Here is a 27,420-nt window from a genome sequence, read left to right on the forward strand (position 1 = left end):
AGTTCTAGAGATCTTCTGCACATCGATATGCATATACAGTAATTAACACTATTGTACTACACACTTAAAAATTAAGATGGTCAATTTTATGTTAGTTTTTTTTTACCATAATAAAAAAAAATTGTGCCAAGCACCTAAGATATCTAAACATGGTACTCAAGTTGCTTAGAAGATAAGTGTATGGAAAATATAGTACGTGGTATCCTATGTGGCATGGCAAAAATGTGCTGGAGAAAATACGTGCTTCAAAAACTCAAGTGTTTGAGAGACTGCTGCTCCTTGGGTAGTCAGGGCAAGAAGAGAGAGCCTTCCTCCTGGGCCTTGGAGGAAGGAGGTGCTGCTGGCAGAGAGGAGAGCATGAAGCAAAACTGCAATGGGAGGGTAGCAACTGGGGACCAGGAGTTGCATCAATTAGCCCAGAGTGAAGGGTCTGTCTTTGGAAATAATGAGAGAAAAGGTGGGAAAGGTAGGACCCATCTGATCAATGCCAAGCTACAGCACTTAGAATTGATTTGTCATCAATTCTAATGAGGGTTCTTGAGCTTGGGGATTAGATGACCCACCCAAGGTCACCTTGTAAGACTGACCTGTGCCAGGTGTGGTGGCTCATACCTGTAATCCCAGCACTTTGGGAGGTCAAGGCAGGTGGATTGCTTGAGTTCAGGAGTTCAAGACCAGCCTGGGCAACATGGCAAAACCCCATCTCTACAAAAAATACACACAAAAAAATACAGTGTGGTGGTGTGTGCCTGTGGTCCCAGCTACTTGGGAGGCTGAGGTAGGAGGATTGTTCTAGCCCAGCAGGGTGAGGCTGCAGTGAGCCATGATAATGCCACTGCTATCCAGCCTGGGTGACAAAGTGAGACCCTGTTTCAGGAAAAACAAAACAAAACAAAATTAACCTGGTTGCAGTATGCAGGATCCATGCAAAAGGCAGAAACCAGAGGCAGAGAGGGCAGCAAGGATGAATACTGCAATGTTTAGGAGCCAGTGGTGAAGCCTGGATGGAGGGTGGGCATGGGAGTGGAGGAAGGTATGACTCCAGACCGACAGAAGCTATGATTCTGTAAGGAGGAAGAGTGTTAGGAGAGGCAGTCATGGGATTTGTATTTAAAAAACAGAAAAATAATAAAGCACTGTTTCCTAACTACTATCAGCAAGACATTTATCAACACCCAAGCACAACCGGGGTGAAAAAATGCAAAATATTTAAAAACACATTTCAGGCACTTTACACAGCAGGAACGTTTTGTGGGTTTCAACTTGCAATGGACCCTAAATGTTAGCATTTAATTAGGCGAGAAATAATCAGCTTTCTCAAGAAGCATGAGTTATTCCCCTCTTAAAGCATGATAAATTACAATACTATATGGATTATTCCCATGGATTCTTTCTGATTAGAAAGTGTTACAAAATTTAATATTGTTTTGAGGAATATAATCCAACAGCAGTGTTTCTGTTGGTTAAAAATTACTTAATCATTAAATTCGAGTGAGTATTAGATTTCTATCACCAACCCATGTTGGCTTCATGCCACCCCAGTTAGGATAAGTGCCTAAATCATTATGAGAATCACCTATAACCCACCCTCCCCTTGTCATTTTAACTCAAACATATTTAATTCCCCACTTCGAAAATCCTATTAGCAAACACCAGACGTTCTACCTGTAAATGATATGAATTTAATGATCCCAAAGCAATATTTTAATTCAGGGCATCAAACCCATATATTTTTCTAAACAATGACATTTAAAATACATTATGAGAAATCTTTACAGCCCAGTGGTTATATTCAATGACTGAAAACTTTATGCTGATAAACAGGAAAAAAAAATTTGAAGAGAGACTACAGTGGTCTGGGGACCTATACAATCCAGTGACGCTAGCTTGGCAAGTAATGCTTTTCCACAGGGCAAGTCGATCTGAAAAGATTAAACTTCATCTCTGTAGACAGGACTCCTTGAACAAAGAAGTAGGCACTACAAAATAAATTTATTAAAAATATATATTTATACCCATGGCACTGCAAGGAAGAACATATAGGCTCTATATGGTTGTGGTTAGGATGTGTGATCTCCCTCCTCATTTATTCCATGTTTCCTTTGCCCTCCGCCCACACCTTTGGTGGCAGGCATTCTTTACTGGTAGGGTGACCTAGACCATTATTCCTGAGGGGGCTAAGCCCTGGTGCCCTTGCCTAAATAGGTTTGTTGTACCTTCTTCCATGTTGACCACTGTATACAGCAGGACGAGCAGACAGGACAGAGGGTTCCTGGAGGTCAAACTCACTTCTTCATGCTCCCATTGNATATATTATTCATATGTGTGTATATATATTATTTCACACACATATATACCTTTTTTTTTTTTTTTTTTTGAGATGGAGTCTTGCTCTGTCACCCAGGCTGGTATGCAGTAGCGTGATGTTGGCTCACTGCAATCTCTGCCTTCCAGGCTCAAGTGATTCTCCTACCTCAGCTTCCTGAGTAGCTGGGACTTCAGGCACGCACCATCACACCCAGCTAACTTTTGTATTTTTTAGTAGAGACAGGGTATTGCCACCTTGGCCAGGCTGGTCTCGAACTCCTGACCTCAAGTGATCTGCCTGTGTCAGCCTCCCAGAGTGCTGGGATTACAGGCATGAGCCACCGCACCCGGCCACATATATACCTTTCAGATACATAGCCATATTCCCCTTCTCTTACTAACACAGCATTTTGGAAAACATTCAAATTTGTATAACCGTATTAACATCGCAGAAAGGTTTCATTTTGGGTGCAACAATTTTAGAAACTGCACAACATCCTTTCTTTGGCAAAATACTCTTTGGTGGTTGGAATGCAATGGCAGTGCTGGTGTTCTTATTTCTTGGATGGTGAAGTCTGCAGCATGCCCACTGTTATGTATTTCCTTCTCTCTGGCTGGTAATTAACTCATCACCCTACTCAGAGCCCAAAGTTTCCAGCAAATGCTCCAGGAGTTGTTTATTTCATTTTTAGCTGCTACCAAACCTGTGGCATGGCTGCTACCTTCTTTCCATTTTTAGCTGGAAAGAAGGTAGGAGCCATGTCACAGTCTTTTCCTTTCTTTAATATTGCTTATGGTAGAGACTGAGTCACTTCCTCAGACTCATTCTCCCCTTCTTCCTAAGGACAGAACCCTAGCTTTATTCTAAGCATCATTGTGCCTGGTTAGATGACTATAGTTTCCACCCTTTCTTGTACCTAGAGGTGTCCAATGAGATGTCAGTAGAAGCTATAGGGTAAGTTTCTGGGAAAGGTCCTTAAGAGGGGAACAGGCAGTAACGTACTTTTTGCCTTTCTCCTCTTTCTTCACCTTGCTGCCTGGAATGTGGTTCTGTTGACAGGAGCTCCAGCAGCCACCTTGGGCCTGGAGGCAACCTGGATGGAAGCTGCAAGCTGGCAGTGATAGAACAAAAAGACTGAGGAACTTAGGATCCTCACTGCCCATACACAGACTTCTTTCAAGTGAAAGAAAAAAGAAAACTACCTTTGGGACTATAGGCCATGATTATCTTGGAATCTTCTGTTTATGAAGCCGATTCTAAATTTCAGTAACATAATAATTCATCCCAACTGCTTTCTATTGTACACTAAATCAACTTTGAATATGAAACATGAATTTTGTTGTACCATGAAGAAACATTAGCATGCAAAAGCTGTAGTTCAGGTAAGTGACAGGTACAATTACACATCCTTAGATTATCTCAGCTCAGCTCGAAGAACATCTCAGATTCACCTAGAACAAGTGATGTTCCAAACCGATCTGTAACTTAAGAAATCAAAGGATGGTATTTAGCTAAATCCATCCCTTCCTCTAAGGGAGAAACTTCTGCTAGCAGGCAGACCAGTGCCTGTGCTGGTGGTTTACTGTGTAGGGAAGAGACTGGCATGAACTGTGGCTGCTCCTCCAGAATGTAAGCAGGGGAAGGCCCTGTCCTGAACACTGCCAAAGCCTGAAGTTCTAACCAGTCCCTCTAGTGATTCTACCATGGGCTTAAATGAGATGCATGGTCTTTTCCTGAAGTGAAGCCTCATGGAGTTACTAAAAACAAAAGGACACGGTGCTTGGGAGAGTTTCTGGGGACAGTGGCATGTGTTTGTAAAACAGTTTTTACCTGGGATTAAGAGGTTTTAGACTTTCTCCTCTACAGCCCACATGGGAGGTTTCTAAATCCAAATTCTTTTATGTTACAAAGATAATAATATTGACCCTTATTTTAATCCTTTACAGTGTCTGCAGTCTGCAGTTGTCATGACCTAGCAGAATTTGAGCAGGTCCTATTTGACTTGTCTGGTATCAGATGCCCCGAGCACAGGGAAGAATGTTTCATTCTTTCCTGTGTCATGTTTCTAACAAAGAGAAACTATACTTTTAGTATCCTATTTCAGTTTAGAGTGGTATTGCCAGGGTGAAGGGATGGGAAGGAGGGAATGAATATTGGGGACAACCAGTTAATCACAATAAGATGCTCAAAGTCCATTCCTTTCCTGGGGCAGACTCTGCTCTGAGAAGGGCCACTGTCTACTTGTGGGCTTTGTTCTCTGGTTAAAGGGACTTTGGTGTCTGGGTCTTTACATTTGAGGGCAGGGTTGGAACTGCTCCAAGCAGTAGGAGAGGGGGCCTCCATTTCAGCATTCTCAAAAGTAACCCAACAATTCAAATTTATGGCGAGAAAAAAAGGGCTGGGTTGCTATTGGCAGTTGTCAACTTGAATTGTTAGCAATTTCTACCTTTCGAGGAAACTGTGACTTAGGTCACTGACACCATCTCTTCTCCCCACTTTCTGAAAAGCAATAAATTGCCCACGTTTCCTCGGCCTCCCTCCTCTCACCCGTCACTGGGCCTGAGCCAGGTCAGCTGTATCAATACTTGGGGAGGTGCGTGGACCATTAAGCTGAGAGTCAGTGGAGACCTTTCCTACCAGCACCTCATCAGAGCACATAAATCTCTTCTTAGGCCCTGAAAGAGAAACAGATGCCAAAAATATGTCGATTTACAAAATGTTTTCATATCTTTAGGGTATTTTATTTCTCCTGCTTCTTGTGACATAAATAGCACATAACCCTGACCCTGGGATTTTTTAATAACCAGCTGTGAAATTTCACTAGCACTGGCATAAAATCAAGAGCTGAAAATAATTCATCCCAATGTATGGAAGCTTCTGTCCCCCTCTGATGGGGTTTTGATTTGGTAATGGTTTATAAAGCCACTCTTCCTCCTGATCTGAAACAGAACTTAAAAGAAAAATATCAAATTCACTAATGGGCAAGAATCCAGAAGGTATTTCTCTTGGGGTCCATCGTGTGGTGGTGGTGGGGGTCAGAATATGGAAAAGTAAAGAGGAAACATTGTATAATACAGACTTCAGTTGCTTGAAAGCTTTTACAAATATTTAATTAAAAGTCAGTGTCCTATTGGGGAGCTACTTACACTTTGTGCTTGCTTTTGCAGTAAGACACAGAGGCTGACAATGACTTGGGATCACTGAGACATTCAGAGCACAAGGTTTCCCAACTTGGAAGTGGGGGTTAGAAAAGAAAAGATGGGGATAGAGATGAGCTCCGCCCTTTTAAAAAAAATGTTAGTGTTCACCTAATACTAACAAATACTTAAACAAATAATGTTCTTCCCTGCAGAAGCTCGGTTTGCAAATACAAACAGTAAGTGCAAATGGAAAAATAGTTCTTCCTAAATTTTTTCACTTACAAAGGCTCAGGTGTAAATTGAAAAGACTCCCCTTGTTGGTATGCATAATTTCCTTTAAAAATTGACCCTCACAATCTTCAGCCAAATTAAAGTTAGATTATACCTGGGTGCCCCATCCATAGGTGCCACCTGAAAGCAACACTAAACTAGGAAGGTCAGAGCCGAGGTTGCGAGGGACAACCATGCGCTCATTAGTGCTCTCAAGGCCAGTCCCAGGGCCACCCAGGACAAGGTTCACATGCAGCACAACCTCTGATTAGCTGTGCTTGCTTTTGGGCAAGATGACCACTCTGAGCCCTTCTTGCCCTGGCTATGGTGATGGCAATAGCCCTTCCCTCACAAGGAAGGCAGCTGTGGCTGATATGACAGACTGGGTATGAAGTGCCTAGCAGAGTGGTGAGAAATAGTGTGAGCCCAATAAACCTTTGTCCTCTGGATGAAAGAGCTGTCCTTAAGACAAAGAAAGTTCATGCCAGCAATTCCGGGGCAATCTAATCACACTTTTCACAGTGAGTGTGAAGTGTCCACACTGAAGTGTACGGAGGTCTCAGAGTAAAGCTAAAGCCCACATTCAAACACTAATGTTGATATAGATAAGTCATACGGCCCACAGCAACACATTAAGCTTCCTGGAGCCTCAGTTTATTCAGCTATCAGATGGGGATAATAGCTACATTTTCCACACAGATGACAAAGATCACATGAAAGGAGCTCTTTGTACCTGTGGGGTGCTACATAAATATAGACTACTATTAAGTTTGAGATGGCTCCCGTCCAAACTCAGAGGAAAGGATAAAAATTATTTTTAGGCCGGGCGCGGTGGCTCAAGCCTGTAATCCCAGCACTTTGGGAGGCAGAGACGGGCGGATCACAAGGTCAGGAGATCGAGACCATCCTGGCTAACACGGTGAAACCCCGTCTCTACTAAAAAATACAAAAAACTAGCCGGGCAAGGTGGCCGGCGCCTGTAGTCCCAGCTACTCGGGAGGCTGAGGCAGGAGAATGGCGTGAACCCGAAAGGCAGAGCTTGCAGTGAGCTGAGATCCGGCCACTGCACTCCAGTTTGGGCGACAGAGCGAGACTCCGTCTCAAAAAAAAAAAAAAAAAAAAAAAAAAATTATTTTTAAAAATCAAAGAAATGTAAGAGTGAGAGTTACACACACAGAACACTGCTTTGGCAGGCAAAGCTCAGAAGACACTGCAGGTGGTCTCACAATTCAATGTCAACTTCTCCAGCTCTTTCACAAAAAAATCCACCAACCTCACATTATCCCAGAGCCCGTGAAATCTGACAAGGGGCAAGTTGGCTTAGCATTCATGCTTTTATATCAATCCTACTAAAGTCTTCCCAAACATTTTTACTCTGGGTATCCCAAGCAGGTTTATTTATTTTAGGGAACAACCATATGGCTCTGAAATATCTTCTTGTCGACTCCTCTCAGTCAAGAAACCTACTTGAATTCACAACATTTTATTTGGAAAGTTTGATGAGTAGAGTGGTTTTTTGAGGGGCTACTTTCCTCATTACAGTGATTAACCCTTTTTCAACAGTTCATTATATGGTTCTGGAAAAAAAAAAAAAAAGACATTTCATGGAGGACAAAGGGTTTAAATGTGGTGTGCTTCAGGAATAATTCTCACCACAAACAAATCGATTCCTGCTACTAGGTTCCATGAGCATGGAATTGATTTAGGGGCTTCTTTAACAAATCGATTCCTGCTACTAGGTTCCATGAGTATGGAATTGATTTAGGGGCTTCTTTAGAAACAATGGGGAGCTTCTGCACTTTGAAAAAGACCCTGGGCTAACTCTGGACCTGGGACACAAAGGGAAAAAGGCTTCCTTTCTGGAAGCCTCCTTACTTTGTTTCTTTTCTGGAAGCTTCCTTCTTTCAGGCTCATGGAGTTGGTGAAGCCAGGTCCTCGGCGGTTTTGCTTTCTCTTACAAATATGCTTCATGGGGCTTCCCTTCAAAACAAAACCTAAATAATCCCAGTACTTTGGGAGGCCGAGGTGGGTGGATCACTTGAGGTCATGAGTTCGAGACCAGGCTGGCCAACTTGGTGAAACTCCCCCCTCTCTACTAAAAATACAGAACAAAATACAAATACATACATATATATATATATAAGGGTATGGTAGTGTACACCTGTGGTCCCAGCTGCTTGGGAGGCTGAGACAGGAGAATCACTTGAACCCAGAAGGCAGAGGTTGCAGTGAGCCGAGACTGTGCCACTGCACTCCAGCCTGGGCGACAGAGCAAGACTTCATCTCAAAAATAAAAAATAAAATAAATAAAATAAACAAAACCTAAGACTAAGAACAGCCATACTACCTTAGACTAATGGTGTCCCATCCACTGTGGACTACATGGATGCTATTGTTTTGAGAAAAGAAAGTGTCAAAACATCAAGTGTACAACATCCATAATATATAAATAAATCTCACAGACCATGAGAAAATAGCTAACATGCCCACAGAAAAACATGCAAATGACATGAACAGGCATTTCAAAAAGGAAATGGAAGTGATAATGAGGAAATATTCCACTTCACTTGTCATCAAAGGCAAGTGAAGCAAAAATAAGATACTGTTTTAGTCCATTTGTACTGCTATGTCAGAACACCTGAGGCTGGGTAGTTTATAAATAAAATAAATTTATTTCTTTTCTTTTTTTTCTTTTTTGAGACAGGGCCTCACTCTGTCACCCAGGCTGGAATGCAGTGGCACAATCACAGCTCACTAAAGTCTCAACCTCCCAGGCCCAAGCAATCCTCCCACCTCAGCCTCCCAAGTAGCTGGAACCACAGGTGTACAATACCTGGCTAATTAAAAAACAATTTTTTTTGTAGAGACGTGGTCTCCCTATGTTGCCCAGGCTGACCTGAAACTCCTGGGTTCAATTAATTCTCCCACCTTGGCCCCCTAAAGTGTTGGGATTACAGGCGTGAGCCACCATGCTGGGCCAGAAATTTATTTCTTACAGTTCTAGAGGCTGGGAAGTCCAATGTTGAGGAGCTACATCTGGCAAGGGCCTTCTTGCTGATGCAGACTCTCTGCCAAGTTCCAAGGCAGTGCAAGCTATCATGTGGTGAGGGGGCTGAGTGTGCTAGCTTAGGTCTCTCTCTTATGAAACCATTAATGTCCCACCCTCACGACCTCAGCTAATCCTAATTATCTCCCAGAGGTACCACCTCTCCAATACCATAGTTGGATATCCCACCCTCTAAATACTGTAACAACGGGCAAAACATTTCAACATGAGATTCAAAGGGAATCAACAATGAAACCATAGCAGATATCATTCTTTAACTTTCCAAATTTAAAACATTAAAAATATGATTATACCCAGTGTTGTCACGGGTGTGGAGGAAAAGGGCATATTTTCACATTTTAGTAGTAGAACAGTCAATCAACTTTTCCGGTGGACAACTTGACAAACGCCATAAAGATGTTTATATCCCTTTGACCAAAGTAATTCCATTTCTTGGGGTTTATATTGAGAAAATACCATACATGGACACAAAAATGAACATGTGAACATGTTCACTTTTCTGTCGTGTTAGTACAACAGAGTTTGGAAACTCTTTCTATTAAGAGGGCCAGGTAATATATATTTTAGGCTTGGCAGGCCACCTGGTGTCTATTGCCATTATTCAATTCTGCCATTGCAGCAAGAAACCAGTCAAAGATAATACAGAAACAAATGGGCACGGTTATGTTGTAATACAACTTTATTTCCGAAACAGGTAGCAGTAGACTGGATTTGGCCCATGGACTGCAGTTTGCCAACCCGTATAGTAAAATTTATTTATATATATATAGCACTCCATATATATATAGACTGCATTCCAGCCTGCATTTATATATATATAAAATAAAATATATATATATATATATTTTATTTTACCTAGGCTGGAATGCAGTGGCACGATCTTGGCTCACTGCAACATCCGCCTCCCAGGTTCAAGAAATTCTCCTGTCTCAGCCTCCCAAGTAGCTGGGATCACAGGCATGTACCACCATGCCTGGCTAATTTTTTTTTTTGAGACGGAGTCTTGCTCTGTTGCCCAGGCTGGAGTGCAGTGGTGTGATCTCGGCTCACTGCAACCTCTGCCTCCTGGGTTCATGCCATTCTCCTGCTTCAGCCTCCCGAGTAGCTGGGACTACAGGCACCCACCACCCCGCCCATGTTAGCCAGGATGGTCTCCATCTCCTGACCTCGTGATCCGCCTGCCTCGGCCTCCCAAAGTGTTGGGATTACAGGCGTGAACCACCACTCCTGGCCTAATTTTTTGTGTTTGTAGTAGAGATGAGATTTCACCATGTTGGCCAGACTGGTCTTGAACTCCTGACCTCAGGCGATCCACCTCCCTCAGCCTCCAAAGTGCTGGGATTAGGGGCGTGAGCCACCGCACCTGGCCTATAATTTTTAAAAGTAGAATCACCTAAATGCCTAGCAATATGGAAATGGTAAAATATTTTATGTAAACATTACAACTTTTTTAGTGAAATGGGAAAATGCTCGTGTGGAAAAAAAAACAGGACACAAAACTGTAGGTTTAGAGTGATCTCAATCTTTCAAAGGAAAGAAAATATGTAAGCATGGAAAAAAGATTAGAAAGAAATACACAAAGATTTTAACAGGGATGGTGGTTTTAATTTTCTTTTTTTGTACTTCTCAGGATCCAAATTTTCTATAATGGGTATGTGTTTTATTTTCAAAATAGAAAAAAAATGTTTAAAATGACAAAAGTGGACTTCTGATGTGAAAATTATTGCCTAAGTCAGCATTCTCCCCTCCTTCATGTGGAAATAACCCAAAATGAGAACAAAAGAAAATCCCACCATCTTCCATGTCTGGCAAAACCAGGAGACAAACATCAAAGTTTTTTAAGGGTTACAAAATGAAAACAAATTTTCTCCAGAGGTATAGAGGAGGAAGTGTGGAGAAGTGGAGTCGGGGAGAGTCTAGAGGCAGCAGATTTCATAAAGCCCTAAAAATAATGCACTTCTAGAGTGTGAGGGGCACCCCTGAGGGACTAAGGCATATCCATTGCCTGCAGAGGAGTCCCCACAGAAGACGGTGAGCTGGGCAGCAGCTGGGGGTAGCTCCTGGGGGTTGCGGGCCTGAGATTTATGCAATTTGGGGGTAAGAACTTTTTAAAGATGAATAAGGCAACATTTTAAATATAAAATTAGCTACAATGAGAGCACTTACTTAAAATAAGCAAAGAAATCGTAATACATATACTTTTTTAAACTGATATATTTTACACCCACCACCAAAATCCAGAAAAAGAATATGATTCTAATAACTAGTTGCAACTAACTTATTTAGCCACTTCTGTAACACTCCACCTCTGTCATATTTTCTTTCCCTATTTTTTGGCCGCATAGTCATACTTCTTCATAGGACAATACTTTCTAATATTCAGGAACTCAGAGAATATTCTCCCCATGAGCTTTTCTGGGGAAATTTCTAGAAGATGTACCTCAGCCAACAGAAAGGTGACGGGGGAAGCTATGGCAAAGGGACTGGCAGGGCCCTCTGAACACACTTAACTGCAAATCTAAGATGACAGCAAATTTGGGTATTTGAAGTTAGAAAAGATAAAAGAAATAAACTGAAGAGAAGCAAAAGGAATTAATAAAAATAACATTAGATATTGGTGAGTTGGAATAACTCGCTAATAGCAGAATAAACAGAACTAAAAGCTTTTGCAGGGGTAAAATACATAATCTGCTAGCTAACTTAATTGGCAAAGGGTCGGGGGAATGGTAAATACACAAAGTAAGAAATGTTATGAGGAAATAACTACAAAACCTAAGTAAATGAAAATAATCATAAAAGACTATTTGGCTAAACTCAAGACAAATACATTTAAAAACCTAAAAGAACGGACAATTTTGGAAAAAAAAAAAAAACAAAACAATTTACTTAAACTGACTCCAGAAGAAAGAGAAAATCTAAACAGGCGAATCTCCATGGAAGGAAAAAAAGAGAAGAAAGTTGCTAAAGAGCCTCATCTTCTAAAAAGTATGAGATTTGGCTGGTTTCATTTAAGATTTCCAGCAAACTTCACAGAACAGGAAATCTCAAACTTATTTAAACTATTCTAGAGTACAGGATAGAATGGAAACTTCTAAGTTTTCTGATGTGAGCAATAACATCATACAACAAAGATTTCAAAAATGAAACCATCTTACGAATTCTTATGCAAAAATTCTAAATAACTTAGTAACAAAAAGAATTCAGGACATTAGAAGAACAATGCATCCTAATTAGGTGGCATTTATGCCAGAAATACAGTTTAATATTAGGAGATATATTAATATAATTCACCATATAAATAAGCTTAAGAAGAAAAAGCATAATTCAACATTTATTCTTGTTAGAAATATTCAAAGATATTAGAATGTTCCCTTCATATAACAATAAATCTACTGCTGCCCAAGAGCTTGCATCCTGCTGAAGAGAGAAATACAATAAGCATCTTCAGTAAACTCAGGCGCAGGACAAGGATTTCACTCTTATTTAACATTGTGCTAGAAGCAGCAGCCTACATAATTGAATAAGAAAAAAGAAAGTATGGGTAAAAAATTTGATCAGGAGAAATAAAATTATCATTACTGGCAGGTGACATGGTTACATACATTGAACACCCAAGGGAAAAAAATTAAAACCACAGAAATAAAAAAGAATTTATGAAGATAAAGTATATAAAATTATAAAGAATTCAAAAACTTTCATATTTATAAACAATAACCAGATTCAAGATATACTGGAAGAAAATATTCTATTTATAATAGCATTTTAAAAGATAAAACATGTCAATTTTAAAATGTAAAAGTCACTTAGACAAATTTTAAAATATTTCTGAAGGTCCTCAACAAACACTTGAACAACATTCTTGAATTACATACCATTTAACTTGATCTTACTTTGGAGCTAGACAAATACCTACATGCAAGATTCTAAGCTGGCCATAAGGGGAACTGCAAACATAAGTCAAAGAAGAATTTTTCTATACCCTGTTGCTTTGGCCTTATACACTGTTTGACAATTTCTTGCAGGTTACAGCTATCAAGATGCTCATAAAATCTTTTGTATATCCCAAGACTTAGAAAAGGCAATTGGATTTAGCAATGAAGAGATTACTGTTGACTTTCCAGAAAACAGTTTCCACAGAGTAATGGAGTTGAAAACTAGCCTGCAGCTGTTAGCAAAAGCCATTCATTCCAGTGCTTAAGGAAAACATTCACATTCACAACAGCATTCACAACAAAGAAAATATAATTTCTTGCCTGTTTACAACAGTGTGAACTGATGCAAAAAGCCCATCTTCCATCTCCAAACAGAGAGAGAAGCTGGATAAAATACACATGTACACAAATCCCACATCACTAAATTCAGAATAAGAAAGGGAAATCCCAAGGTGTCAGAAATGACGAGGAAATGCAAGGTCAGAAGCATGTTGGACTGGCATATAGCTGAATGTCTTACAGTGGTACGAGACCCCAATAAGTCCTGCAAGGCTAGGATTTTAATGCAGTTTTAATAAAGTTCACAATTGAGACTGTGGTCAACTACTTCCCTGGCTGAAAGGGAGCTACATCTGAGAGATTTTCTCAGAATAAAGCTAAAAGCTTTCTGAACTGGTGGGCAGACACTCAATAGGTGGTGTTTTCAAAAGCTTAGTTAACATAAATCCTGGTTTTGCAGGATCCCAAAAAGGCAAATTCAAAATATTCTCATAGGTACTTCTCTTGAACCAGGGGGTTATCTCCAGGAAAAGGACCTCTGCTGCACTAGCTCACACTCCAAAATTGCAAAGCATGGGAGAATTACATCACCATGAGCCAGCATTCACAACAAAGAAATTCACACCCGGGAGCTGCAGATAAGGGGCCAATCTGAAGGAGGCTTTTAAAACTATTTCTAAAATGTGTATAGAGGTAGACAAAGAAGTGGGAAATAATAAAAACAAAACAAAACAAAAAAACAGAAAAGAAACTTGGCATCAGGGAAGCAGACAACTAGTTCCAATGAAAGTTTCAGTAAGATGTGAGCGATAGCTGCATGCATAACCAAAATGGTAAGCCATGTATGCCACTTACACCATACGTAAGTGAGAGAATGGACATTTACGGAGAAATGATTATATACTGGGGAGTATCCTAAAATGTAACTTTCTCATTTAATTCACATAACAAATACCCTGTGGGGTAAAATCATCATTCCCACTTTTTAGCCGGGCCTCAGAAAATTTCACTTTCCCAAGGTCCCACAAGTGGAACTGGAAGTGGAATCCCAAACTAGCAAAGGGGGAGAAACTACAAGTGTTAAGGAAAAAATTCAGGACTTAATATCTCCAATGAGGCAGAAGAGGATTGGAGAAGGTTTGATTTTAAAGGAAGATGGATACCACTTCAACCCTGACTCCGAGAAAGAGAAATATTTTGAGATAGAGGGGAGGATGTGTAAGGGTGCTCAAGACTGAATGTTATATCATGCAATATATAAAACTCCACATGTCCCTAAACTGAAATCACCTCTTACTCATGCAATTATTTTAGCAGGAGAGGAAAAAATGATCTGACTTCAATTTGTTCAGCATTTATTTTCTAAAAAAGGATATTTGCCACAAGTAATTACTGTGAAGGGGGAGCTATTCCTGTTTAGAAAGTTTTAATCAGAAGTGGTATTTGACGTTCTAATTATTTCCACAGCTTGAAAAACAAACTTGTCACTGGGCTGTAGTAGTAACTAAGTATGACCATAAAAAGAAAGCTATGCACTGTTGATATACACAGCCGCTAATGTTATAGGTATAACACTAAAATATGTACTAATAAATATTTGTCATTCAATGAGAGGTACTGTAAAATAATGTAGGAAACAGTTCTATTCTCTTTCTCTTTTTTTTTTCTTAAGAGCTGGGGGCCCTGGACAAGTGGTCTGTAGAGGGCAAGAGAAAGAGTCTAGAATCTCCAGGCACTTCTGTCTCCAATTTCCATTTTCCTTAGGCCTCCTTCTGCCCAGCAAGGCTGGTAACATCAAATGCTCTGGAGGCAATGGTCAGCTCAGTTTTCTCTTAATGATCTCAAAACATTTCAAAGTTGAATTTGTAATAAGTTCCTCTTCTACCACTGAACCACAATAATTCTGAGCCAAAAATAGTCAACGATGGTGAACTGTAATTCTACCCAGGAAGGAAAATAAATCACAGAAAAACTCTTTAGGGGGTTTCTAGTTCAACCTTCTCAGCTTAGGGATGAGGATCTGGGGTCCAGAGGTGGAGAGGGAGATGGCCACTAGGGGCAGAGCTTGGCCTAGAACTCATTTCTTATGGTCCCTCATCTAAGGCTCCATACCATGTAGATGACCAGGTCAGATGAAAAATGGCAGAACAGAAATACATATACAGATGCTGAGCCAATGGGGCCTAGAAAAAGCCATTAGCCTTAATGAGGATAGCAGGAGTGGTGGTAGCGGTTATTCATTAAACACCCTTAATCAGCCCAGCCCTCTTTCTTCCAAATCTGGAAACACTAGCCTCTGGAGGAGCTGGGGGAAAGGGTGGAGAAACAATGTATTTGAAGACACAAAATGGTTTAAATGTTTATAGATCACCTAGCTGGTCAGCAATAGTCAGGGGTAGAAGAGAGGACTGGATCAGAGGTCTGCTTCTGAGATGATGGGACGTCTCAAGCAAACTCAACCAGAATGCATTTTTTATTAGGTCAGAAGTCCTTGACTTCTTTTAAGTTCCTATGCCTCTAAATGATTTGGAGGGGAAACTCTGGCCCCAGGTCATACTCAATCACAAGGGTTCATTTCATCACGAACTCCAGATAGCCACGGACAGGCCACTTCACGTCTCTAAGTTTCCTGTTTCCACACCTGCAAATGGGGGTTAATAAACTCCCAGTTCTAACAATCTCAAAGAATTTCAACTTTCCAGAGTTCAACCCCCCACTTTGAACCTTCCCAAGTTCAAACTCCTTTTAAAGAGGGTTGTATGAGATAAAAGGTATGCTGAAAGGATGATGAAGAAGAAGAGGAGGAAGAAGAGGAGCTTAAGTTGATAATGGTACCTTTGATTGCTGATTAGAGCTCCACCTCAGGACAGGACAGATCTGGTTTAAAAGCCAGGCTTCTGTGCAAAACACAAAATCTTTCTGAACCTTGGTTTCTTCAAATTTAAGTTTGGAATAATAATAGCACCTATCTAATTGGAAAAACAATGTAAGAAGAGACCCACGTTAAGTTTATTCTTCAGATCTTACTCATGAAAACAACAGCATATAGGCCCTTCTAATAATTTAGAAAAGTAGAACCATTCTCTCTGGAGGTTCCTCATGAATCAACTATGGTGGTGGAGTCAGTAAAATCAGCAGAGGGAAGTTTCCTGATGGTCAGAGCATCAGGAATTTCATAGAAAAATATTCCAAGAGTTTTCTTTCCAGACTATAGTATCTCCATCTGAGTTTCAAATCCTGAGAAAGTCTAGGTTCACAGAGAAGCTGGTTAATGGGTCCAATGTGAAATATATACCATTCTGAGATATATTTGAAGGGCCCTTTCCTCTTTACATAGTATTTTCTCACTTGTTCACACCCTGTGAGATAAGCAAAGTGAATGGTGTCTCCCTTCTCTAGAGGAAGAATCAAGGCTATATAAAAAGGAACGAGAGTTTGTCCTTTACAGGGACATAGATGGAGCTGGAGGCCATTATCTTCAGCAAACTAATGCAGGAACAGAAAACCAAACACCACATATTCTCACTTATAAGTGGGAGCTGAACAATGAGAATACATGGACAGAGGGAGGGGAACAACATACACTGAGGTCTGTCGGGGGAGGGTGGGGTCGGGGAAAGCATCAGGATAAATTGCTAATAATGCATGCTGGGCTTAATACCTAGGTGATGGGTTGACAGGTGCAGCAAACCACCACCATGGTACACATTTACCTATGTAACAAACCTGCACATCCTGCACATGTATCCCATAACTTAAAATTTAAAAATAAAAGAAGTAATAAATAATAAATTAAAAAAAGAACCAAGGCTGTGGAAGTTCAAGTTACTTTCCTAAGTAAATTGCCAACCAGTCAAATGCTCTTCTCATGAGACAGCACCACCTGTTACTTCATTTGATCAAGTTTTAGAACATCATTCTCTCTGAAATAAAATGTCCAAACAAAAACTAAACAAGCCTCGATAGGAGAAACTAATAATCTTTGACCTATTATGAAAACAACACAGATTAAAATTCATATAAAATGCAAGCCACACATTTACATATATTCACACGTATGAAGACTGAGGGGAGTTTATGAAGGTACTCAAGAAGTATTGCGGTACTGGAGACTGTGACTGCATAATCAGTCTGAGGGACTCGAGCCTGTAGTCGGCCCAACTTGGCCTGTGCATCTCTCTCTTTCGTGTTTCTCTATGTCCCTGGATGGTGCTTTTATTAAATATTAAAGATAACTCTTTAATATTTTGTATTCCTTACTGTAAAAGATACTGTTTATTAGCAATCTCAATACCTATTCTCAACCTCCTTCTTTTTTTTTTTTTTTTTTTTTAAATACTCACTTTCCTAGTCTCCCTCACAGCTGGGATGTGCATGGCAATGGTTCTGGCCAATGAGATATAAGTTGAACTCTGTTGTTGGGGAGGGTGGCAGTTATGAGAAAGGTTTGCTTTCCCATTAAAAGTTACAGTACAGGCCGGACGTGGTGGCTCATGCCTGTAATCCCAGCACTCTAGGAGGCCAAGGCAGGTGGATCACCTGAGGACAGGAGTTCGAGACCAGCCTGGTCAACATGGTGAAACCCCATCTCTACTAAAACTACAAAATATTAGCCGTGTGTGGTGGTAGCTGCCTGGAGTCTCAGCTACTCAGGAGGCTGAGGCAGGAGAATTGCTTGAACTTGGGAGGCAGAGGTTGCAGTCAGCCAAGATCGTGTCACTGTACTCCAGCCTGGGCAACCAGAGAAAAACTCTCTCTCAAAAAAAAAAAAAAAAGTTACAGTACAGTCCTTTCCATCTTTCTGTCTGCCTTGAACTCAAATATGATGGCTAGAGCCACAGAAGCCCTCTTGGGACCATGGGAGAATCAGTAGAGATGATACCATTGTTAAGCCACTGTATCAACTGTAGTCACTGTCTACCTCCAGACTTCCTGTTATGATAGGAAAATAAATCTGTCTTGGTTTAAGCTGCTATAAATTGTTACTGTTACTTGAAACCAAAGCAGACTATGGTCAGAAGGAGCAGGAATCACTTTTTTACCCCATGTTTTCTAAGCTGGCTCCACATGCTGTTGCCGGACTTTTGGAAGGGCACTCATGGCTCTGGGCAATTATTCTGGTGTTTAAAGCCAAAAGGTTGAGTTTTCAAGCAATGGCTGGAAACACATAAAGAATCTCTGCCTTTTCAGTATTTACTTAGGGGGAATTCACTCAAAACATGTATTTATCGGAAACCATGGTGTTCTCATAAATGTCTACAGAAGGACTGATCCACTTAATAAGGTGAGAAAATAATACTCTAGTCAATAGACATGATGAAACGATTGTCCTATCCGACTATGAGCATATACGTACATATCTTTTCTTGTCCTTCCTTTTTTTTCTTACCTTATTTCTTTTTAGGTAATTAAAGGCTCAATGAACAAATGAAAAGGGGAAAGAGGCTACAGCATGAAGAGGGGCAAAACGAAGGATTGGCTAGAAGGAAGAGAAAATGAGAGTTGAGAAAGAAGGTCTTGTCTTCTCCATCTGGGCTGTGTGTATCTAAGAAAGTTGTTTCTCCACTGCCACTGCCTGCTGGAATTCAGTGAAGGACTTAGCTACTTAGAAAAATCCTTGTGGTTCAGTGAAAGAATCAACCTAGTTGTATTTTCAAACTTTTATGTCTATTTTTAAAAACTTCATCATCCCAGAAATTCTCAAAGTTTTATATACACAAATATACGTGAAGGAATGACTCTGATTTTATAAGTATACCTAGAAGCTAAGAAGTAGCTATTAGTACTTTCCATAGAAGCCTAATAATACAGTATTCCAAAAGCATCAGATTGCCTTATCCTGCATCTTTGAGAACGAATCAAGGCTTCTTTTATTACAAAGTCTAAATGTTACTTTTAATGCGAGAATTTGTCACTTTTAGAGCTTTTTTTCTTTCAGTCGACTGCAGGTTTTGTTTATTTTTGGCTTGGTGAACATCCTCCTTTGTCCCCGCCCCAAAACAATCTAACAGACTGTTTTGTTTTTAAACAAATCTAACAAGGGTGGTCCGGTCACATACATAAAAATTAAAATTTCATAAACTCTTTGACATTGGACCAAATTTCAGTTCTATGAATCTGTTTTAAAAAGTCAATCAGGTATGTCAACCGCATACATGGGGTGTTCATGGATGTGTTTACAATGAAAAATGAAGATAGTCTATGGTAGATTAGATGAGTGCTTGAAAATACTTTACTATCCACTGTGCTCCTCTTCACAGGTCCAGTGCACTCCCCGTCCCCTGACTTTAGGCTGGGCCATGTGACTTACTTTGGCCAATGGAATATTTGTGACTAAGATGCAATGCAAGGCTTGAAAAACATTTCCGTGATTGGGCTTTGTACTCTTGCACTTCTGTCAACTCTAGCTGGCAACGCAATGAGAAGATCCCAGGGTGTAAGAGGCTCAGGGAGCAGAGCCCCCTCCACCTCATTATGCACCAATACCACCTCAGCCACCCTGAAAACTCATGAGCAAGAAAGAAGTGCTTATTTCTATCTGCCATATTTTTGTGGTTGTTATACAGCAATATTATGGCAAGAGTTAACTGATATACAACATAAATTTCAAAAATAAGGGAATTTAATAAATTGCAACACATATCACATAGTATTAAACAGTCATTATCATTATGACAATGATCTATATTTATATATACATGGGATATGTCTAAAACATTAACCAAAAAAGTGGCTGAGCATGGTGGCACATGCCTGTAATCCCAGCACTTCGGGAGGCCAAGGCGAGGGCATCGTTTGAGCTCAGGAGTTCGAGACCAGCGTGGGTAACATAGTAAGACCTTGTCTCTACAAAAAATAACAAAAATGAGCCAGGCATCCTGACATGGGCCTGTGATCCCAGCTACTTGGGAGGCTTGGGTGTATCGCTTCAGCCCAGGCGGCAGAGGTTGCAGTGAGCTGAGATCCCACCACTGTACTCTAGCCTGGGTGACACAGCGAGACTCTAGCTCAGGAATGAAAGGAAGGAAGGAAGGAAGTTAGAAACAATGTATGTCCAGCATGAATTTCTTATTTTATACAATATAAATACATATGTGTGCTTACACACACAGAAAATAACCTGGACCAAAATACACAAAATGTTAACAGTGTTTCTCTCTGAGGGGGAAGAATATAAATATGTTCACTTTTTTCTTTCTCAATCACTATTTTTTTGCATTAAAAAAACTCACAGCAATTTTAAGTGCAAATGAAAATAATAAAGTTATTTCATTTGGAAAAAACAGTGAAAACTTAAGAGTTTTCTGACTGTAACCTGCCAGGTATCACTGGCCTTCAACAGGAAACACAGTGTTTTTTTTTTTTTTTTTTTTTTTTTTTTAAAGTAGATGAAAAAAGTTGAGTGTTTGTGTTTTTTTTTTTTTTTTTTTTTTTTTGAGACGGAATCTCGCTCTGTCGCCTAGGCTGGAGTGCAGTGGCCGGATCTCAGCTCACTGCAAGCTCCGCCTCCCGGGTTCACGCCATTCTCCTGCCTCAGCCTCCGGAGTAGCTGGGACTACAGGCGTCTGCCACCTCGCCCGGCTAGTTTTTTTGTATTTTTTAGTAGAGACGGGGTTTCACCGTGTTAGCCAGGATGGTCTCGATCTCCTGACCTCGTGATCCTCCCGTCTTGGCCTCCCAAAGTGCTGGGATTACAGGCTTGAGCCACTGCGCCCGGCCTAAGGGTATGTATTTTTAAAATCTGGCAACTAAAAGCTGAAGAATGCTTCAAAATTTAAACCAAACACCCATCAACATACAAAAAACAGCCCAGCCTGTTTCTTTCCCAAATTTGTCTGTTTATTACACCAACTAATGAAAAGTCTCTGTTTCAGACTCTGAGTTGCGTATCTGTGAATTAGTGCTCAGTTTCAGAAAAGTAAAGTTAACCTTCTTTCCTGCCTCTCACTCTTGATTTGTCCTTGATCTTCCCATAAAACCCCAAATCCAGAAGCAATGATTAGGAAACTGCAGACTCTAGTAAAAGTAATTTCATTAGTGTCAGAGAAAGAGAAAGGTTACCCAATTAAAAGAACTAAGGCTTGGCATCAGAAACAGAAGTTGTGAACATGGCAAATGACATGAACAAATGGAGATGGAGAATGTTATTTAAGCCTAATGGGAATCTGTGCAAAACATGTCCATCTAGTACCTCACTCAGGTACAGGGGAGTCATTGAAAACATCTGACCAAAAAAAACCAAAAAACAAAAAACAGAAGACAGAAAGTAAAGAAAGCCACTGGTGAACAAGTGATCAGCATTTATAGATCCCAGACATGGCTTGCCAAAAAAAAAAAAACAAAAAACAAACAAACAAAAAAATCGCTTGCCTAATTTTCCTGCAGGTGTTTCTGTTCCCTTCAACTGCCACTGCACTGCTGGGGGCCCACTGCTCTCTGGTGTTAAGGATTATAGTTGTTTCAGTTAAAGGACACAAAGCAGACCTGTGGTTTCAGGAAATATTAAAGACCTGTTCGCTTGCAGAAAAATGACAGAAACTTTCATCTCTGTTAACCAGCAAACAGTCCCTTTTCTAATGGCCCATTAGGGAAGCCCAAGAGGAATAACTTCTCAGAACACTTTGCCCAGTGTCTGGAAAAGGCCCATATGATTCTTGTCCTTTGCAGTCCCCTCATTTGGTTGCCACAGTCTTCCCTTTATCAGAAATACAGTCCCCAATATTTTATTGTTGCACATCCCATAATTACACTTGACATAACTGTGTTTTAGGCCACACAGAAGTGATTTGAATTTTGGTTGCTACCTACCATTGAAATTCTTTCTTCTTGCCTCCTACTGACATTCAAGATCTAAATCTCTTTTCACAGTGCTGCACTGTTTTATAACAGGTTACTACAAGTGCTGTTACTTTGATTTTGTTCATCTTTTGGGTGGTGTCCACCAAATCGGGTTGTCTATAAAAAGTTGCATTGTTCTGCTTAATAAATATATTCCCACATATACTGTATGCATGTGCTTATTTACTAAAATATGAGAATAGAGGACATAATTCTGCATATGTTATGTCCCACTTTAAAGACTTACATAAATATATGTAATAATACCAAATAATGTAAATTAAAATAAGTAGATCAAGACACAAGAAAGTCAGGAATGGAGTTAGCATACAACATCTATTTTTATACCTGCTTATGTACTTCCTAGAGGCATGTCTGGGCTTTCTGGTGTAAGCTATAATATGATGTGGCATTCATAGAACCAAAACAGCCTCGCTTGTTCAGGATGAAAATATCTAATCCTATGCAGCTGACCCCAGGGGAAATTTCTCCTATGGGTCCTCATTAAGAAGCTGTTATGGAATGTAATGAGCAACATCTTTAAGGAAAACTTTGCACCAAGGCAGCAAGCAGTTGCACAGGCCTGCTTCTTGCAGTGGCCTCCAAGCCTTGGGGCTTGAGCACACCACCTCCCATCCATGGGGACCAGAACCGTTGGATGTGGGCACACAGCTCTGCTGCGTCGCGCCAGATTTGAAAGCAAGCAGGGAGAGAGTTTGTAATGATTTTTTAAGCTGCAGAACCCTGTATTCAAGTGAAGATCTACTTGGGAGTGGGAAATACAGAAGGAGAATCAGGTTCAGCGTAGTGAAGAGGGTGATTAAAGTGACGGTGTGAGGGATGCTGATGCAGGGCGGGAGACGGGAGGGAGACCTGGGCTGCACTGGGGGTGAAAACTGGAGAATGGCCAGCATGAAGGTGGAGGCTGAAACAATGGGAGAAGAGCTGACCCGGCTAAGGTGGTGAGAACAGGAGGGGCTGAGGACCCACAGATAGAAGAGTTGCTCAAGAAGAAAAGGAAGCAGCAGCTTTTATTTCTTTTTGCATAACATGCAGCATAATGCCCCCAGTGTGGCCTCCATACTCCTAATCCCACTCCAGTAACTTTCAAGTGTCTCTTGCTGTCCGCCCATCCTTTCATTTTCCAGGCACAAGAGCTGTCTTCAGAGTGGGGAAAATGAATTCCATACCCAGGGCCTGCGGGGCAGCACATCCATTTCCTCTACCTCTGGACTCCTCTGGGCAACTTCGAACCATTCTAAACACAGTTTTGCGCACATATGCTAGCAGCTTTACTAGCAGTCTGTTTATGTTCTCATTCAACTTCACATTAAACAGAAGAAGGAGACCCCATCTGATAGGAACCAGTGGCGTCACACCCTCACGCATTTGGCCCTGGCTGGCTCCGTGCACATCTGAAGGAGGGTGTGTGGAGCTTTCGCCTCATCTCCATGCCCTGATGTTGTAGCTCTGGTTTCTGAAATGTTGTTTTGTAAACCAGGAACTGTACTGCAAATTATCTGTATGTTTACCTTGGTGAACAGTGCTATTTGGGGGAGTTAATTTGCCTAATCATGAAACCTGAGTTTGCACATTGCTGGGAGGAAATGAGAAGTTCTCCCTACCCCAGGTGGGAGGATGCCAGTAGGTGTTCACTCATGCTCACCCTCTATAAAAGGATTAGAAACCTATGTCTGCCCAGAGAACTGATGAAGCAGCTGGGGCTCCCAAAGGCTCACTTTTCCAAAAGTAAACATTCCAAAAGTTTGTTAAAGAGTTTGAGGGATGCAGATGCTGGGTAGAGATGGGGAGGGAGACCTGGGCTGCACTCTTTCTTGAACAACTGCTCAGCAGAGAATTTGGTAATGATTCTGCTGTGAGCTCTGTCCTCGAGGTGCTAAAAGAAAATAGTATTAGCCTTAGCTATAGATTTGGACCTAGAGGTTGCCTTGTTGCCTTGAAGACGAATAGGACATTCTAGAGTAGCTGCCAATCTGGAACACTGGAAATTGTCTGAAGGGAGCTAAGGGCAGCTGAGTATCAGGAATACACAAGGGGTTGGCCAAGCGTGGTGGCTCACACCTGTAATCCCAGCACTTTGGGAGGCCAAGGTGGGTGGATCACTTGCGGTCATGAGTTCGAGACCAGCCTGGCCAATACGGTGAAACCCTGTCTTTACTAAAAATACAAAAATTAGTCAAGCGTGGTGGCAGGTGCCTGTAATCCCAACTACTATGGAGGCTGAAGCAGGAGAATCGCTTGAACCCAGGAGGCGGAAGCTGCAGTGTGCCAAGATTGTGCCACTGCACCTCAGCCTGGGTGATAGCGCAAGACTCCGTCTCAAAAAAAAGAGGAATATACAGCCGGTGGAGAAAATAGCCATTGGAATAGATAGGAGATGGGGCAAACAATTATCCCAGCTTTACTTCTTGGAATGACCATCATGAGTCAGGGCCTTTGCTAAATACTTTACATACATATGTTACCTTATTTGGTCATCATAAAACACTATGATTTAATCCCCATTTTACAGACGAAGAAGGTGAGGCTCAAGAAGATTAATAAACTTGCCCAAAGACACAGTTAGTGAATGGCTGAGTGGGGATTTGAGCCCAAGACTCATCTCTTAGCCATTTCTTTTAAAAAATTAAGAATTTTTTTTTTTTTTTTTTTTTTTTTTTATAGACAGCGTCTCACTTTGTCACCCAGGCTAGAGTTGCAGTGGCATGATCCTAGCTTACTATAACCTTGAACTCCTGTACTCAAGCAATCTTCTTGCTTCAGCTTTCCAAGTGGCTAGGACTAGAGGTGTAAACCACTATGCCCAGCTAATTTTTTAAAAAAGATTTTGTAGAAATAGGGTCTTGTTATGTTGCCCAGGCTGGTCTCGAACTCCTGGCCTCAAGCAAATTTTCCACCTCAAGCTCCCAAAGCACTAAGACTAAAGGCATAAGCCACCATGCCTGGTCCCCATTTCTTTATGCTTACTCCCTAACACCTGCCACTTAGAGTGTGGTCCTTGGACTAGCAGTAGCAGAATCACCTAAGAACCTGTTAAAAATGCAGAATCTCAGGCTCTATCCCAGAGCTCCTAAATCAGAATCTGCATTTTAACAAGATCCCCAGATGATTTATGCAACCAAATCTGAGAAGGATGACCCTAATATACCCACTGTTTGGTTAATCAATAGTCATTGAAGAGGTAACATATGTTAAAAGACCAGAAGCCACTTTAGTAAATGGAAAATTGGGACCACAAAATGGGGGACAATTTGGCAATATCTATGAAAATTTGAAATGCATGTTCCTTTTCCACAAAAATGCTATTTAAAGGAGGTTTAGTCTGCTTATAAACTCACACATATGTGCAGAGATCTATAAACAAAGTTCAAATTTGTTTGGAATCGCAAATGAGCAACCTAAACATCTATCCACAGGTTCATGAGGCAGGCTTTCAAGAGGAGACAGATGGCACATTCAACTTACAATAATCTGAGGCTGGCTTCATAAAAGGATTATTAGTACAGTTATGGGTTAGGGCATAAGAGGAAGGCATAATGCAGGGGGTCTCAAACTTGAGTTTGCATCAGAATCATCTGGAGGACTTGGTAAAACACAGACTGCTGGACTCTACCCTCAGGATGTCTGAATCAGTAGTTGGTCGAGGGTGGGCCTGGAAATGTGCATTCCTAACAAGTTCCCTGGTGATACTGATTTTGCTGATCCTGCAACCGCACTTTGAAAATTATTTGCATAGTGAAATAAGCCAGAACTAGAAAGTGTGGAGGAGATACTCCAGGTCCAATGGGTCAAGGGAAGAGAGAGATTGCTAGAATCCAGAGGAGATGGTCATGTAGAGAAAGCACCTAAGATGTCCTTGCAAGGAGAGAGCCAATGGAATAAATACCCCAATCTCACTCTCCTCCCTCCTCCTATCTCATGTGGGGCTGAACCCAGAGGGACTCTAGGAGGAAAGGTTTGATGATGCAATTCACATAGAGCAGCCTTCTGCAGACAGAGAGCAGGGGATGAAAGGATGGCTGATAGATCTGGAGAAGTGAGAAGAAAATATCTGGTACAACGGTGGACCGGTTGCATGAAACCATGGAGAACTCTGCACTTGCAAGCAAAAATAAAGTAGCAGGCTGGGCACGGTGGCTCATGCCTGTAATCCCAGCACTTTGGGAGGCCAAGGTGGGTGGATCATGAGGTCAGGAGTTCAAGACCAGCCTGACCAGGATGTTGAAACCCTGTCTCTACTAAAAAAAAACTACAAAAATTAGCCAGGCACAGTGGCAGGCACCTGTAATCCCAGCTACTAGGGAGGCTGAGGCAGGAGAATCACTTGAACCTGGGCAGCAATGAGTTGAGATCATGCCACTGCACTCCAGCCTGGGCGACAGAGTGAGACTCTGTCTCAAAAAAAATAAAAAATAAAGTAGCAATATGCCAAACAATATGTGCTGTAATGTTCCCATTTGTGTGCAAATAATGCAGAATGTCCCTGTAAAGGCACAAGAGGCTATGAACAGTGACTGCCTCTGCATCTGGGGAGCAGACTAGGACACTGGGATTCCCTGAATGGATGAGGCCTGACCATGGATGAGGTCATGGGGTTCTGGGTATACCTGACCTGCGATCCACATAAGGAGTCAGCATCAAGAAACTGCCCAGCAGTGTCCAGCACAGTGAGATCCTAGGATGCTTTGAAAGCCACCATATAGGCCCTGCCCTAAATTCCAATTTAATTGGCCTAAGGTAGGACCCGGGCTGGTAAGTAAGAATATGCCCAGGTGATACTGCACCATGCTGGTCACTTTCACTGGTGAGAACCTTCCACTGATGGTGGCCTGCACATCTGTATGCATTGCACAGCATGCACAGGGATTTTGCTAGGTCCATTCAAACTACTCCAGGCTGCAATGTCCCTTTTTTCAACAGCACCCCAAAACAGGGGGCAGGGGCCTTGATACCCCGGCCCCATCCCATAGGAGCAGTGGCAATGGGAAGGAAATGTTCGCTGACTCTTTTCTCTATATAGGATTGGGGGCACCAGTGGTAGACTACATTCCTTACAATGATATGAGCATGTTAGGCATTAGTGTTCAGGCTATTACTATTATTAGGGTTAACAATCATTTACCAACAGGTTGCGTGGTGGATTTGAAGACTCAGAAACAGTGACAACTCCAAGTAATTCAGTGCTCAGAGTTCCAGCTGGCGTATGGCCTGGAGAAAAGGCTATAGCTTTTAAAATAATATTGAATGACCTAAAAACAGTTTATGATTCTCAAAGCGGGGCCAGGCACAGTGGCTCACACCTGTAATCCCAGCACTTTGGGAGGCTGAGGCGAGCGGATTGTTTGAGCCCAGGAGTCGGACACCAGGCTGGGCAACACGGCAAAACCCTGTCTCTACAAAAAATACAAAAATTAGCTGGGTGTGGTAGTGTGTGCCTGTAGCTCCAGCTACTTGGGAGGCTGAGGCAGGAGGATTTGCTTGTGCCTGGGAGGCGGAGGTTGCAGTGAGCCAAGATCACACCATTTTACTCCAGCCCGGGCAACAGAGTGAGACTTTGTCTCAAAA

General features: G+C 41.4%; 1 protein-coding gene and 1 long non-coding RNA gene across 2 annotated transcripts in view; both read right to left on the bottom strand.

Moving 5' to 3' along the window:
- Positions 1-27,420, bottom strand: part of THSD4 (thrombospondin type 1 domain containing 4) — a 386,571-nt gene that overhangs the window by 295,011 nt on the left and 64,140 nt on the right. The window lies entirely within an intron of this gene.
- The window catches only part of LOC108544589 (uncharacterized), a 27,531-nt gene continuing 4,926 nt past the window's right edge, over positions 4,816-27,420 (bottom strand). Inside the window, exon 3 of the long non-coding RNA XR_001889890.1 lies at positions 4,816-4,983. This is a non-coding gene — a long non-coding RNA (uncharacterized LOC108544589). The remainder of the gene's footprint in view (positions 4,984-27,420) is intronic.

Source organism: Rhinopithecus bieti, unplaced genomic scaffold, assembly GCF_001698545.2.
Source record: "Rhinopithecus bieti isolate Rb0 unplaced genomic scaffold, ASM169854v2 scaffold_27022, whole genome shotgun sequence".
Lineage (NCBI taxonomy): Eukaryota > Metazoa > Chordata > Mammalia > Primates > Cercopithecidae > Rhinopithecus > Rhinopithecus bieti.